Source organism: Schistocerca serialis, chromosome 11 (genome assembly GCF_023864345.2).
Source record: "Schistocerca serialis cubense isolate TAMUIC-IGC-003099 chromosome 11, iqSchSeri2.2, whole genome shotgun sequence".
Lineage (NCBI taxonomy): Eukaryota > Metazoa > Arthropoda > Insecta > Orthoptera > Acrididae > Schistocerca > Schistocerca serialis.
In genome coordinates this window covers 34,248,132-34,262,431 of record NC_064648.1, presented here as the reverse complement: position 1 = coordinate 34,262,431, position 14,300 = coordinate 34,248,132, and the positions used below count along the sequence as shown (strand labels likewise).

The 14,300-nt window shown below is 38.2% G+C and overlaps 1 long non-coding RNA gene across 1 annotated transcript; it reads right to left on the bottom strand.

The window, feature by feature from the left end:
• Window positions 1-1,063: 1,063 nt before the first annotated feature.
• LOC126427360 (uncharacterized) lies at window positions 1,064-13,545 on the bottom strand. Its single transcript, XR_007576651.1, has 3 exons — window positions 13,480-13,545; window positions 10,512-10,574; window positions 1,064-1,145 (listed from the first exon to the last, which is right to left on the bottom strand). It is a non-coding gene; the product is annotated as an uncharacterized LOC126427360 (long non-coding RNA).
• Window positions 13,546-14,300: the final 755 nt, after the last annotated feature.

Here is a 14,300-nt window from a genome sequence, read left to right as displayed (position 1 = left end):
GAGGTTCAATGGTACCCAAGGCAAATGTTTCCTTTAGTATAATCATACCCCAACAGCCCTGCGTACACAGCACTGTGCATTCACTCTCATGGTGAGCAGTAGCTATAATGTTTGCCTTATCCGTGTATATCCAAATGATGCTGTGCTGTACTGGTCAAAGGTTAGGAGGAGTTAGATTAGGAAACGATATACTTAAAGTAGTAGATGAGTTTTGCTATTTTGGTAGCAAAATAACTGACTGTGGCAAGAAAAGCGTTGCTGAAGAAGTACTACATAAAATAGTAGATGAGTTTTGCTATTTTTGTAGCAAAATAACTGAGAATGGCAAGAAAAGCGTTTCTCAAGAAGAAATATTTGTTAACATTGAACACACACTCAAGTGTTAGAAAGTCTTTTCTGAAGGTATTTATCTGGAGCGTAGCCATGTATGGAAGTGAAAGAGGGATGATAAACTGTTTAGACAAGAAGAGAATATGAGCTTTTGAAATGTGGTACAACAGAAGAATGAAGATCAGATTAGTAGATCACAGAACTAATGAAGATGTACTGACTCATATTGGGGAGAAAATAAATTTAAGGTACAACTTGACTAAAAAAGGGATTGGTTGATAGGATGCATTCTGAGACATCAAGGGATTACCAATTTAGTACTGGAAGGAAGTGTAGGCAGGGGATGGAGGGGAGGAGGTGGGCTAAAAATTGTAAAGGGAGACCCAGAGATAAATACAGTAAAAAGGATTCAGGATTCAGATGGATGTAGGTTGCATCAGTTGTTCTATAATGAACAGGGTTACACAGGATAGAGTAGCTTGGAGAGCTGGGTTCAAAGCAGTCTTTTGACATACCACCACCACCACCACCACCACCACGGATAACATGTAACACACAAGGGTAATGAGAGTCATGGTAACTCTACAAAAATACTAAAAATTACTGATATTGTAGGATAGAATGGCTCTCCATCTATGATTTTTTAACTATATGCAGCCATTACATTCCATGATTGTCTTTCTGTACCTCAAGCATAAAACAACACTGATTTGAAAACTTACACTATGTTCAGAGAGACTCGCATTCAATTTCAGTCCTGGATCTTCCTTTGTGTTGTAAAATGGAGCCTCAATTTTTAATGGATCTTGAAGTAACTGGAAAAGGAGAATTATTACCCATTTAAAGCTTGCACATAAAACTCTGTAACAACTGTATGACTATTAAGAGAGATGGACAGGTTTGTCTTCAACCACACCTCACATAGAAAATTACATTGCTAAAAAAACAGTAATCATCCAAATAGAATAAATTTTCATTCTGCAGCAGAGTGTGCATTGATTTTAAACTCCCTGGCAGATTAACACTGTGTGCAGGACTCTTACTCAAAAGTAAGACCTTTCCCTTTCACAGGCAGGTGCACTATCAGTAGAGCACTTGCCTGTCGAAGGCAGGCAAAGGTTCTAGGTTTCTTAACTTGCATGCATTACACTTCATGATTTGGATTGCTCCCTGGACTGTTTATATATGCTTACGACAACTTTTGCTATGGTCTAGACTTTGGCTCCTGTTAGCAGTTTACTTTGTCAAGAAGACGAAAACATGCTCTTTAATTTCAGTGAACAGCTGAAAGTAGCCAACAGTGCGGAATGAAACATTTAGTTTCAAATAAATTGTCTGCCTCTGTGGAAAGCATCAATAAAAGCCAAAATTTCTTTAGCAAACCTACAAAAACAGCTTCACTGTTCTGCAAGGTGATTAATGTTCGACTGCCAAAATGCTGAAATAAAATAAAATGAGAAAACTAAAATCAATATGATATTTTAGACTTCCATAATTATGTGAATGCATTGCAATTCATTTCATAGCTCCTGGCCAAAGAAATTCATTTTTTTTCCATTTAATGTGAGAGCTGTAAATGAAGAAGAAACAGCAAAATCACCCTGGCAGCTTCGGTGTGCCAGAAAAACTTTTCAAGTAGCTAGAAGCAGGAAAAGGTACTGCTCCTACATGAATAAACTGAGCATGTGCATGAGCCCACTCGCAACCACTCACTCGAACCTAACAGTCACACTGATTGGAAGCTGTTTGTTATTATGTTGCATAGTCTTCATCCCGAAGCTTTTGACGCATTTTGCTGTTGGCAGACACTTGTGTGTACACTGTGTTTGTGTTGTTGTTGTTGTTGTTGTTGTAAATGGCACATTTCCTTTGCAATGTTTTATTTTGGTTTTATCCTCTTGTTTATGTTTTATTGCTACAGTATTATTCTGCTGCAGCAGGATGCTGTAAAATCCTTTGTTAGAGCATCAGTTCTTACCAGTCTCAATTACAAAAATTTAACTGAGAACTAAAACAATGAAATATTTCCATAGTCCTAAAAAATTCCTAGGTTCCCCCAGATGAAAAAATTCCAGGATTTCCCAGTTTTCCCAGAGTGTATACATCCTGTATAATATAACTGGCAGAATTTCAAGCCTTGCATGGAACACTTACTGTGTGAAAATGTTCTGATCACATCACAAGTGCCATGCAGTTTGAGTCTGATGGTGTAGCTGTCAGCTTATGGGCTTCAGACCTGCCAGTTCTCTGTCAGGGTTGGTTCCTTAGCCATTACCAAGGTGAGAACAAAAGTAAAGTATGATTTTTATAGGATGGGACCTCTTTAAATCTAAAAACAGTGCTGAGCAATACAGCAGTGCAACAGGTCAGCTATTTTAACTATCTGAAATGTGATATCACATACTAACATGACAAAGATACAGGTAAGAAAGTAACAAAATTTGGAAACTACATGTAAAAGCAAACAGGTACTTTAGAAAAAAGATAGAGAAAATAACACGAAGGAAGTTTTAGAAAATGATGACCATCTCCACATTACCCTGTGGAGGCGAATCACTAGTCATTTACAAATGACAAGGCAGTAAGATCCAGGCAGTGCAATGGGATTCTTTACACCCACAAATGGCTGTATGAGAGAAGACATTATGACAGAATTTAAAATGTTTAACACGCAAAACAAAATTGATGACAAAGAGGAAAACTGAATCAATATCTTGACACAATGAACAGTGGCAGACAATATTACAACATCAGAGATTATAGCCCAGTAGGTTGACGAAGCTGGGGAAGGCCAAGGAAGAGTGAAGGCCTAATACTCAATGCACAAAAGAAGAAGTTGTTTATAGTGCATTTAAAATTAGTTGTGACTTTTGACAATTCAGTATGGAGTGAGTGGAGGGGCGCATAGTTGCTAGCATGGATGATATCAGCAGGCAAAGGTAATGTCAGGCCTGCTTAGCACATAACCTGTCAGCTGCACGTCTGATTGATCTGTAATCTTTCTCACACATCTTATAGCTTCATTCGTCAACCTTCTGATTAATTCCCTATCATTTCAAGAAAGGTCATAGTTATTGTGATATTTCAGTATAAGCTAAATTACTGCAAGAAATTCTTAAAGTTTGCAAACAAACATAGGGGTACTATGAATTTGCATTTGATTTGTGTTAGGTCATATTATGCTGCATATGAAATTTAGATAACATATTGAATTATTCTTTAAACCTCTGAGAAATTGCTATTTATCTCCAATGTCAAGTAAATGGAATGTTAGTAAAGGTCTCCATCACCAACGCACATGCCAGTAAAAAAGCCAGAATGAAATATTCATAAATCCCTCATATCTCATAAATGGTCTCCCCCTCAGGAGACACCACCTTAATGAAACACCATCCATGTGGGTGAGGGGGTTTGTGTGATCCAATGAAGTGGAGGGCTATACCAGCAGTAGTGTAACTACAAGCAGGGCCTCCCAAGCTGGACAGATCTCCATAGAGGATCCAGATGAAGTGTGTCTCACAATGTCCCGCCTAGTGTCCTGCTCTATTCTATCGTGGCCCATCCTATACTCTCGCTTCCTTTCCTTTTCCTCCCTGTGATTGTGTGGCAGCAGGCACAGCCCCCTAATGTGGACAGCAAAAGATCCTTGGATACCATGACAACATTGATGCACATAGGCCTTACTGCAAACGGATGGACAGCATTCTTTAGTTGTGCTGAAGACAAGCTATCTAGGGGGTAATGTCCTGAAATAAAACCTTGGCAGGTGTCCAGGCCATGAGGTGGCAGCCCCACCTGGACACTCAGGTGCTGTGGGCTGATAACCCACACCACCAAAAAACACGCATCACAGAAACTAACAGGAGAAACAGCCGGATGGATCTTAAGGATATGACCTTTGGCTGAAAAGGAAAACCCGTATTGGTTTTTGGAATGTAAGGATGTTGAGAGAGGCAAGGAGGCTGAGAGAGGTTGAAAACCAGATGGAGAACTACCGACTAGATATATTGAGACTAAGTGAAATAAGGTGGCCAGAATCTGGGGAATTACAAACACAAATTGGTGGACTGCTGCTGTACGCGGGTCAGACAGGTGAGGACGTGATGTGTAGGAATGGTGTAGGGCTCTTACTGTCTAAAAGCAGCAAGAAGAGCTTACTGGAGTTGAAACCAGTCTCAGAACGGATAATAACCGCATACTTTAAAACAAATGTGTGATACGTCACTGTAATTCAATGCTAGACACCTAATAAAATAGCTAAAGGAGAATTAAAAGATGCATTTTATACAGAGCTTAATGGAGTCCTTAGACAAACAAATTCTAGGGGCCTAAAAATTTTAATGGGTGACTTGAACACAAAAGCTGGTTCAGAAAATGAAGGGCTTGAACATATCATGGGTGTGTACGGTGCTGGGATAAGGAATTTAAATGGTGAACTGCTGATAGACACATGCACTGAACATGACCTAGTCATTGGAGGCACAGTGTTTCCACATCGTAACTGCCATAAGAAAACGTGAGCTTCTTCAGACCATGTTACCGAAAATCAAATAGACCACATAGTCATAAGCTGCAAGTTCCAACACTCTCCGTTAGATGTCAGAAACAGAAGAGGAGCGGACGTTGGAAGTGACCACCACCTAGTTTTGGCAGAATTCAGACTGAGAAAAGAGGCAAACAGAACCAAGCTCAGTCACAGGAGCAAGAAAACAGATCTAGCAAGGCTAAAAGACCAACAGATCAAAGAAACATTTGCCCTTGAACTACAAAACAGATTCCAGATCCTCTCTGAAGAAAACTTTATGGAAGAGGGAATTGAAACATGTTGGGGAAAAAAAATGAAAGACAGTTATTTAGATGTGATGGAAAAATCATAGGATGTAAGGCACATCAATGGAAGGAATGGACCTCCAATGCTACATCAGATGAGATCAGCCACCGGAAAGAACTAAAACTTAAGTTAAATCTTTGTCTGACAAGAGTGCAAAAGAGCGAAGCGCATAAAGAATACACAGAGAGATAAAAGGAAATGGAAAGATGAGCAACCAAAATTAGTAGAAGAGGCAGCAAAACAAGGAAATATTAAAGGGTTCTACAATACAACCAAATGGTTGTCAATGAAGAACTTCAGACATGAAGGACCAGTTAAGAACAAGGATGGGGTGATGCCTACCACTCAACAGGCACAGCTACAGAGATGGGAGGAGCACTTCAAGGAACTGTTAAATTTTGAAGACAACCATGACGAACAGGTAAGAGATGTTCCAGAGCAAGTCGAAGAAGATCAAGATATAAATTTGCAGTGTCCCAAAATGGACAAAATTAGGGTTGCTTTGAAAACCATAAAGAATACAAAGGCTCCAGGCCTAGACAACATAGCACCACAGCTCTTAAAAGCTGATATTGAATGTACTGTTAAGATGCTCTGTCCCTTGATGAAGCATATTTGGCTTGAAGAGAAATCTCCAAAGGAGTGGAAAAATGGTTTTGTCATAAAGCTCCGAAGAAAGGGAAATTTGTCAGACTGTAGCAACTGGCATGGTATTACATTGTTGTCAGTGCCAGTAACATCATCACCAGAATTATTTTAAACAGAATTAAAGAGTTTCTTGAAAAGTGACTGCGTAAAGAACAGGCCAGTTTTAGGGCACAACACAGTTGTATTGATCTTATTAACACTCTTAGGATAATTTTAAAGCAAAGCGAAGAATTCCAAGCAACCATGTACCTGGCATTCCTTGATTTTCAAAAGGCCTTCGATTCCATGAAACACAAAGTGCTCTGACAGGTGTTGCAGAAGTATGGGATACCACAGAAGATCTTAAACATCATAAAAGATCTGTATGATGGTTACAAACATTGCATACTCCACAAGGGAAATGTGACAGAGCCCATGAAAGTAATAACTGGAGTCCGGCAGGGTTGCATTTTATCACCAACACTTTTTCTACTTGTTCTAGAATAAGTTATGTGAAGAGTCACAGCAGGCAGGAGACGAGAAATCCAGTGGGAGATCCATGAATGTCTAGAGAATTTGGATTTTGCAGACAACATAGTTTCACTAGCCTAGCTGACTGATATGCAAGCTACATTAAACTTGCTGAAAGAAGAAGCAGAGACTGCTGGCCTCAAGATAAATACAGGCAAAACAAAGGAAATGAGAGTAAATTCAGGGAACATCAGAGGTGCCACTGTTAATAGAGGAGCAGTGCATGGAGACTGTCAACTCATTCCTGTATCTTGATTGTATAGTGATGGAATATGGTGGAGCTGGAGATGACATGAAAAACCGCATTAAAAAGACAAATACATACAATTGTATCCAATACAGAAAAACAGAAATATCACGTACAAAACAAAAATCCGTATTTTTAATACAAATGAGAAGGCTGTCCTTGTGTATGCCAACGAAAGCAGGAAAATGGATAAGCTTAATAAATAGATGTCTCTGACACATCATGAATATCTGGTGGCCAGAAAAAATATGTATTGAGGAGCTCTGGCGAATAACAAACCGAATACTTATAGAAGACCAGATGCGAGAAAGTGGTGTTGGTTGGGGCACACCTTGAGATGGAACCATCGAGAAAAAAGCATTGGAATGGAATCCCCAGGGAACAAGGAAGAGAGGAAGACCTAAGGGCACATGGAAGAGGACAATGGAAGGGGAAGCAAAAAGAGTTGGCAAAACCTGGGCAAAATTGAGGCAAATGGCCAAATACAGAGACAGATGGCGAGTTCTCCTGGATGCCCTATGCCCCCATAGGGGCCAAAAGAATTAAATCAAGTCAGTCATAAATGGTCTGAGATATTAAAACAAGCTTGGGAAATGATAGCATGCAAAGAGGAGAGTATTTTACCATATGGTTAACATCTGAAATTGCCATATATACTGACATAAGTGAAGAAGCTGCACATTTACTTTTATACTGAGAACTGGCTTTCTTGTAACTACTGATATGTCTCGCCCTCAGTTGCTTGGTTAATAACACACCGTTTTAGGATTCTGTTACCATTTCAATTGCCTTACAATGTTAGTGAGATGTGTATCTGTAAACTATACTGTGTTTAGGCAAAAGAAGCAGATGTTAACACAGCAACAAGAGAAGTACCATATTTCTCAAAACTCGTCACGGTCCATGAATCCAGCTCTCCTCAACTACATTCTTGATATGCCTGATAACGTGAGACCAGTCCGATATAACATTTGCAGTGACTTCTCTTGTCAACATTTCAACATCACCGAGTATAAATTTCTTGTTGTTTTTTGGCCACATTACTTTTCACCTACGACCATATATTCCCAGCCAGATTTAAATGAGCATAATATGGAGAAAGCCTGATTAAACAATACCCAAACATTAGCCAGTTCACTGACCTGTTGGCGTGGAGTTTCTGGCTAGTACAGTACTGAAAGTTCCATTAAGTCTACCTTACACAAGATGGGTTCAACTTTATCCACTCAAATATTTCTTTGTACCCTGAGAAAAATAGCTGCTTTCCTCTGCTGTATTGCTGGGACTTTACCCATCCCAACTGAATGGTATTGTGCATTGTCCATTACTACTGTCGAATTTGGATGAAAATTTTCTGGTGAACGAGTTCTTGGGTGATCACTTTTACTGTGAATCTTGATGTGTTGGCAGATGTGCCAACACCTTGTAGTTAGAGGAGGCCGAAATGCACGCTATAATCTAACGCAGACTGGAGTGAGGTCTGGAACAGGATACGTAATGAATGCTATAAAGAAAAGTACGTAGCTGCTGGAATACTTAACTTTAATCCATCATTTGTATACAGCATTCTTGATTATACAAGTGAGACTCTCTCTAGAAATGGTTAATGGCGCCTTGCTAGGTCATAGCCATGGACTTAGCTGAAGGCTATTCTAACTGTCTCTTGGCAAATGAGAGAAAGGCATCGTCAGTGTAGTCGCTAGCAAGTTGTCCGTACAACTGGGGCGAGTGCTAGTACGTCTCTCTAGACCTGCCGTGTGGTGGCGCTCGGTCTGCAATTACTGACAGTGGCGACACACGGGTCCGACATGTACTAATGGACCGCGGCCGATTTAAAGCTACCAGCTAGCAAGTGTGGTGTCTGGTGGTGACACCACAAATCTCATGTTCAGACATGCTGCAATGTTATTATTAATGCAATGGCAGCACGGAACACTTGTTTACAATACCTGACAGCTGTAAAACACTTCACTGCCAGAAAGTATCAATTTACAATGAGAGGAAATAAATGTAGGTGCCTCTGATGTGTGACACCACATGGTACTGTTTACCCATGGTGTGGCACCATGGGCGCTTTACCAGCCAAACAGCTAACCATTGGTGCTACCTAGGCAATGGCACACAGTGAGCCAAACATCAAAAGTTGCAACTGTTTTTAAATGCACTATAGAGTAAACTATGTATGATCCAAATAACATTGGCTTTAGGGACCAACTGAATGAGGCACTGCAGTTGTTAAGAACTCATATTCTGGAGGATGGAGTTTGCTCCATCTGTCCATCTTTCTTTAGGTTTTCCTAATGGAGGAAATGATAAATGTAGAAATGAAAAAAAAGAGTAAAAATATTTAATGAAGGAAAACACAGAAATGAAAAAAGAGTAAAGTAAATTTAATGAAGGCAAACAGAATTGCTCCACAATTTAAGTAAATACCTTGATAACAAGGATAATGAAACAAATTGAAGTACATGACACTGCAAGGGTTTATTAAAATGCAGAAGAGGGGACAAAGAAAAGAAGCCTACAATGGCGCTGTAATTTTAATGGTAGATAATACTTAGGTGTAAAATATGAAAACTGCCACATTGTTGTAAAAGTCGGTATTATATAGCATCATGTTCATTCAGATGGTGATGTGAATGATAAGAGTGTTGAGAAGGGTCAAGATTCACTTTGGGTTTCCGGACATAATGGAGTATTTTCAAGCAAAAGCATTCATATCTTGAATCGTACTTTGCCATCATTTTCACAGTATATGATGAATTCTCATTCTTGCTCTGCCCACTAATCAAACCTCCCATGAGAATGACAACTGATTCAGTCAAAGAAGTATCTGTGGATAGTTTACTCATCAAGGCAACTGGTCAAATACGTAGGAAATCACTGTTCAGGTCCAGGGCATTGCAGCAACTATCATGCATCATCTTATTTAGACATCAACACAATGACGCGTAGTTCTTATTTTTGTTTGTATATATAAGAGTGTGCTAAAAAGTAATGCCTCCAACCCTTTAATTCTGTTTGCAGTATCGGTTGAGATACTACATGTCACATATATTACTCGACTGAGTAATGTGCACAGGTTTTTTCACTCTGCTGACCCAAATTGGAACCATCTGCTGCTAGAGGGCTCTGGATTGTAGCATGTAACATGAACATGTGTAGCTTAACTAAGTTGGTGCGTGAGGAGCAGCGTACTGTGATCAAGTTTCAAATTCAAAGAGTCTGCCCATACATGCACCACCCTGTCCTTCAGCATGACAATGCCAGACAAGACATGAGGGTTGCAATGTCTGCAACAATCCGACAGCTTGGGTTCACTGTCATCAATTATCCTCCATATACTCCTGACTTGACCGCCTCCAATTTTCATCTGTTTCCAAATCTAAAGAATACCTTCGAGGACTTCCATTAGATAGTGACTGAAGCAGTGAAAGCAGAGGTGAGGTTGTGGCTCTGTCAACAAAGTCAGTGTCAGTATCAATGAACTGGTCTCTCAGCAAGAGAAATGTGTTTATTGTGTGTGTGACTACGTTGAGAAATAAATACGTCAACATGAGGAATAAAGACATAAAAAATTAACAAAGCTTGTTTTATTTGAAAAACTTTAACAGTTTCTGCATAAAAAATGTGGAGGCATTACTTTTTACCATGTCCTTGTACAAGACAATAATTCTACTAATGTAGATATTAAAACTATTGTTCCTGTACAAAGACAATACTTCAACCTATATAGAGCAATGCCTAAAAAATACTATATTTAGGCTTTTGTGCAATAGTGGGCAAATTATGATATTGTGAGTCAGTCATAATTACTAGCATATCTGAACAAACCTTGACAATAATGCTCGGCTATATTGCTTACCTCTTCATTTACATTCCCCACAACTGTGAAATAACAAATCAGTGATTAATTCCATTCCGTCAAAAAAATTCTAGAATTACCTCTTGATTCCCAGTCTCCTGTGGTTCTTCCTTTATTTTCACACTACAGGGGTATACCTGGACCTGTGGTGAGAGTAACAGAAAGCAAAATGAGTATATTTAAAAAGTCATGATCTCCACACACTGTTAGCAACTTTCACAACTTCTATGCCACAATTAAAGTACTTTTCGTGAATAATTAACACCACATAATTTAGCAACAACTATCATTTTATTGCCAGTTCTCAGTGTATGTTCTTTCGTGCGACAGTAATTCTGGTTGATGCAAAACTGATTTGTTTTATTTCAATTAGAGAGAAAATAAAATTATGTGAATGACAACATTATTTTCTAGATATTACTCACTACAGAACTATTCTAAAAATAAATTCTTACTGAGTGATGAAATACCCACAGCTTTTTCATACAGCACTGAGTTATTGAAAAACACTCTTATACAATGGAAGTAGTGTAAAAGATAAATGTCATGTGTATATTGGTTTCTGTAGTTACTCCAAATAGGAGTGGCAAAAGATCATCATCACAGAAATTGTAGGTTTTATTGCATCACAAATTATTCAACTTGCTCATGATTCACTACCTACAGCAGACACAATACCATTTAAAGAATAAAAATGTGCAAGATAATCCTCGAGTTTTCACATCAATGAAGAGAGGTTAAATATAATGAAGAGAAGTGAAATATAATCAAGGTGAAAAGGTTGAAAGCTGGACAACTCACATCTCTGTACTGTTGTTCTTAAGCCAGGCTTACAATAAATGTGAAGTCTAGCTTCACTCAATGCAGACTGTCTGCTATGCTGTCAACAAATACACATAATCTGCCAACACAATTTTTGCAAATCCAATCTATGGAGCATGTTCTTGCATTTGTATCATTACCAATTCTGCAGAAACATTCAAGATGAGGGGGGCAAAGGAAGCAACAAATATTTTACAGTGCAACAAAAAGTTTGGGTCAAACTTTAAGTTACATTAGGTACAACAAAAATTCCTTAATATTTCTGTAACATCCTTGCAATTTAATAAATATCATTTATCATGAAGTGATGTATATAGAAGAGGTAGTTAAAAAAAACACACATCAGTACTGAATGTACAACCTCTTAGTTTTGCCACAACTTTGCTCCCATCACAAATATACACACTGGAATATATCAGGGTGCATGTACACTGTGTTCTAAAAATTAATTAATGTGAATTAAAGACACAAATCACAATTTTCTGCCATGAGTCTTATTGACACTTGGTTTACATATTCAGAGACAAGTGCTAATGCAAAAAAAATATTATATGAAACTAACTTCTTAAACCAGTGTTCACAGTAAATGTCTCTTCAAACTTCTTTCAAGGTAACTATGAGAACTCGACTGAGCACTGGTAGACCGATTATCTCATTAACACAGCAGAAATACAACCCTTAAGAAATTATCAACAGATAACTTCACTAACCACTTGCAAATATCAGAAAAATTAAAACTGAATAACTATCAGGAGTTTGAGTGTGATTAACACCTTCAGATGTATTGAAAACCTGAAAATACTGGACTACGGTAGGAAAGCAAGGGTTTTCATCAATGGCATAAATGTAGCTATGGAAAAAGATTGTTATAAAAACTTCATTGGGTTTCCCAACCCACAATTAGACTTTCACCTCCCTACTTAACCTAGGCCTTAGGCTATGCTGCAACTCTATAACCACAACAGGTATAGTATAGCACTCAATGCAAATTCATTGCTTTCCTCAAGTGATCATCATCTCCACTAGCCCTATACAGGTATAGCAAAAAGACAATCTATGACACCACTCAAGTAGTGACATAAACAAGGAAATACGGAAGCGTCCGATCCCGCCCGTCTGCTTTGACCCATTACATCACAAATATGGCGGAAACAAAAACAAACACACACACTTTCCACAAGAAGCCTAATGACACTAACGGGACAAGCGCTGCAAATGGGGTGTTTTGGGTGGGGGGCAAACTAAATATAAACAAATTTAGACGCCCTGCGTAGCTACAACGTGTAAATGAAGACAGCCATGCATGAATACCCACCCACCTCCCCAGGGGTCATAACCCTTGCAACCCATAGAAGATAAAGATGCTTCAGTAGCTGATTAGTGATTTTTGTCTTTTTTTTTTTTTTTTTAAATCTCACGGGGTAGAACAAACAGATCAGAAAGATAAATATAATAAACTAAAACAGAAATTGGAGGAAACACATAATTAAAATAAGTAATAAGTGTTTTTAAATTAAAAAAAAAAAAAAACTCACCAGATAGAACGAACAGATCAGAAAAGTAAATAAAATAAGATAAAACAGAACTGGAGACAGCCACACTCAAACCAAACTCCGCGCCGTCATGACGCCACACATGACAACACCCTTACGTCATGGGTCAAAGCCGATGCGTGGGATCGGACGCTTCTGTCGACCCCATAAACAAAACAGACAACCACAGTCTACAACAGGAACATACAAACACAAGATCCAAGGTGCCATCTATGTAACCTATGATACACTTTTAAAAAATTACACTTATAGCTCATACTGATCACTAGTAAGTGCACAGTAAGTTAGTGCACCGGGTGATGGCAATGTGGTCACTTGCTGAAATATTGTGCTCATTGGAAATGACATCCAGCCAATGACTATTTTTATCATAATAGTTCAATTTTATATAAATATATTATAACTGCCAATAAGCAGTGCATTACAAATTTGTCTAAATTTACAAAAATTAAATTCAAACCCTCCCCTGCATCATTTGTGAATTTTAACACACATTATAATCTATGCCTAGTGCTGTAAATGTTGAGTGTAAACTTAAAAACTCACTGGAGATTTTATTGCACTTAATTCCTCATACTTTCAGCAAAATGGCATGAATTCTGTTTATTCACACAACATACTGCACACTGAAATTAATGAAACAATAGTAAAAAAATACTAAGAAACTACTTACAATGGAACCTGGTGAACCTGATATCTCACTTGTTTCCTCTTTTATCAAAATAGTTTTTTCGTGGTCCATTACTGCAGTCAGGCTGTAGGAAAGACGAGGAACCAGATAATAAAAGTCACATTCAATTTCCATTGTTAATGTGAGATACAGCTGAAAGGCAGTATTTTCAGTCCATTACTGGGTGCAGCAGATGAACCACTAAACTATAAATAAATTAAAACTAGGTGAAGAAAAGAGTCTAATGTCAAGAACTGATTTACAATTCTCTCATAATGAAGTCATAACATATAACCTCAAAATGATAGAAAGTCATGTTTTGCAAAATCCATCCCACAGAAAAAAATGCTAGGCTGACTGATACTGTTTGTGTCTGTCATTGGTTTAAGGTATACTCTACTACTGTGAGCATTATTTGAGTGGTGTCTTGCTTTTTCCCAGACGAACTCTAACTAGGCGTACAGCATTATGAGCAATCAAAGCAACTAATGAATGGAAAGGATATTTTCTACAGAAAATAAGTAACTTACATCAACCACAATTTAAATTTGAAGAAAGATAAGTTGAAATAAAGCCTTCCATCTTTGGGATCTAGTTTGGGAATACCCTAATGCAAATGATTATCCAAATGTGTTATAATCCTGTTCTCATCAATGTAAAATGGAATTTGCGGGTCTTAATCATGTATGTGGCACTTTCAGTACTTAATCTCTAAACTCGGACATTAGTCTGCAGTTTGTCTTCAGTTACTCAGTATCATCTTGATGTGTACAAAATTAAAACCTAACTATAAGAGGTGTTCAGCAGCCTACAAACCATCATTT